Genomic DNA, 3,376 nt, shown 5'->3' on the forward strand with positions numbered 1-3,376 from the left:
TGGGCTGTGTCACGTGTCGACGTATCATAGGCACTTTGGGTCCAATGAGTGGATGGCATCTTTCCCAACGGTGAGCCGACACATGTTTACTCCAGCCAATGATGATTTTACATGTGGAAAATCCCCATTGGTCGGGGCTGTTAACGGGTTATCGGATCCAAAACCGGACCCGATAGCTTAACGGCGTTCCATTACAGTGGATGCCACGTGTCAGTCACCCTTGATGAAAGCACTTCTATGACATGTGATTTATCGTCATCGAAGTGGACACTTCCGTGATGATAATTTTGGTAATGTCATGGAACACTTCTACGATAGCACAAGTATGACTATCTTGATTCTTTCATAAATTTTTCATGGATGTACATGCATGACAGAAAATGTGACCTACTGTGACAAACACGTATCATCACAGAAGTGTATTTTTTGTAGTGTATTATTACCAATTCTTTGGCATTCATCACAAGACAAGACAAACTTACGAGCATCCTTGAAGAGAGTAGGCCAATAAAAATCAGATTGCAATACCTTGTGCTTAGTTCTATCTCCAGTGTGGTGTCCTCCATAGGCCTCGGAGTGGCACTTGCGCAGGATCTATTCCTGTTCATGCTCAGGTACACAATGTCTAATAACACCATCTACTCCTTTACAAATGTGTGGGTCATCCCAAAAGTAATGTCTTAAATCATAGAAAAACTTTTTCTTTTGCTGGTATGTGAAACTAGGTGGTATAAATTTAGCAACAATGTAATTAGCATAATCAGCATACCATGGAGTATTATGAGAAGCATTTATGACAGCTAATTGTTCATAGGAAAGCCATCATCAATAGGCAGTGGGTCATCAAGAACATTTTGTAACCTAGACAAGTTGTCTGCAATGGGGTTCTCAGCTCCCTTTCTATCAATAATATGCAAATCCAATTCTTGCAGCAACAGAACCCATCTAATAAGTCTAGGTTTAGCATCTTTCTTTTCTAAAAGATATTTAATAGCAGCATGATCAGTGTGAACAGTTACTATGGAATCAACAATTTAAGATCTGAACTTATCACAAGAAAAAACAACTGCTAAAAAAATATTTTTTAATAGTAGCATAATTTCTCTGGGCACCGTCTAGGGTTTTACTAGCATAATGAATAACATTCAACTTCTTATCAACTCTTTGTCCTAGAAAAGCACCAACAGCATAATCACTAGCATCACACATAATTTCAAAGGGTAAATTCCAATCGGGTGGCTAAACAATAGGTGCAGAAATCAAGGCTTTTGTAAGTATTTCAAATACTTCTACACAATCATCATCAAAAACAAAAGGAATATCTTTTTGCAAGAGATTAGTGAGAGGCCTAGAAATAAACCTCCTATAGAAACTAGCATGACCAAGGAAAGTTCGTATACCTTTGATATCTTTAGGACACGACATCTTGTCAATAGCATCTACTTCAGCTTTATCAACTTCAATACCTCTTTCAAAAATTTTATGCCCAAGACAATACCTTCATTAACCATAAAGTGGCACTTCTCCCAATTCAAGACAAGATTAGTTTCTTCACATCTGAGCAAAACTCGATCAAGGTTACTTAAGCAATCATCAAAAGAAGTTCCGTAAACGGAGAAATCATCCATGAAAACCTCAACAATCTTTTCACAAAATTCAGAGAATATAGCAGTCATACATCTTTGAAAGGTAGCAGGGGCGTTGCATAAACCAAAAGGCATATGTCTATAAGCAAAAGTACCGAAAGGGAAAGTAAAAGTGGTCTTTTTTTGGTCCTCTTTTGACACGGGTATTTGAGAGAAACCAGAATAACCGTCTAGAAAGCAAAAATGTGTATGTTTGGATAGTCTTTCTAGCATTTTTTCAATAAAAGGTAGAGGGTCATGATCTTTTCTAGTAGCTTTGTTTAATTTCTGAAAATCAATTACCATTCTATAACCTGTAACAATTCTTTGTGGAATCAATTCACTCTTATCACTAGGAACAACAGTAATACCGCCCTTCTTAGGGACACAATGAACATGACTTACCCATCAACTATCAGCAATAGGATAAATTATACCTGCCTCCAGAAGCGTTAATTTCATTTCATACCACTTCTTTCATCTTAGGATTTGACCGTCGTTGATGATCAACAACTGGTTTAGCATCAGGCTCCAAATTAATTTTGTGATGACATACAGTGGGACTAATGCCCTTAAGATCATCAAGAGTATATCCAATAGCTGCACTGTAACGCCGAAGATGCAATTCTATCCCAATCACGTGATGAACTCATGATTCGGGCATAATCGCATTTCGGATGCGTAGCAAGGTGGCATACAAATACATACAACCAAGTGAATAGATAGAATACGAGATCCAGGAAACACTTGCCCCAGAGTAGCATAAATATCATACAATCATCCATTCATATAGTAGAGTCCAACTACAGACTAGATAAAAAGAAAACACGACCCTGCTACTATCCCTGGATACTCCGACTAGGTCCTCTACTGATCGTCTGGAAAAGTAACATAGAAACGAACACGATCTTCGTCAAACTCCCACTCGAGCTCAGTGGCATTTCCTGCATCAGACTCAATGGTACCTACAACTGTGTTTGTAGTAATTTGTGAGCTACGGGGACTCAACAATCCTATACCCACGGTGTCAAGACTATCAAAGCTTAAATAGGTATGGCATGGTTAAGTGGTGAATTTGAAGCAAGCACTAAGCATTCGTATGGTGGCTAACTTACGAATACAAGAACAAGGTGAGAAGCTACGCAAATGGTCGCAATGTAGCGATGATCAAGAAGTGATCCTAAACTACTTACGTTCAAATATAACCCCACCGTGTTCTCTTCCCGAACTTCGTCGAAAGAGACCATCATGGTTATGCACGCGGTTGGTGTGTTTTAGTGAGATTATCTTCAAGTTCACTACAATCGGATAGTAAAAACTCCCATCTGCCACATAACCACGGGCATGGCTCTCGAAAGTTTAAACCCTACAGGGGTGTCCCAACTTTGCCCATGGAAAGCTCAAGATCTGCAGAGACAATCCTCCATCGTGGGACACCACGAGTATTCCTGGAATCCTGGTGCACAAGCTCTTTGAAGAAAGGAAAACTTTCCCCAGGAGATCTCCCGGTGAGTCAGATCCGTGTCCAGAAGCGCACGCTCTCTATCTGTGGACTCATCCGTCTATGCTAAGTGGAAGATAGCCGAATACCTCGAGTTGCCTCGAGGTGGCACCACTGACTGCTAGGTTGGTTGACCAACACTCATGTGGAGCACTGGACTGTGGTTGTTAATTAATAATCCTCGGGTTAATTACTACCTATGCAAATTTTAGTTGTTATTAGGAAAATGGTAAAACCAAAGTTGGATCTC

The sequence above is a fragment of the Triticum urartu genome, chromosome 4, assembly GCF_003073215.2.
Source record: "Triticum urartu cultivar G1812 chromosome 4, Tu2.1, whole genome shotgun sequence".
Taxonomy (NCBI): Eukaryota; Viridiplantae; Streptophyta; class Magnoliopsida; order Poales; family Poaceae; genus Triticum; species Triticum urartu.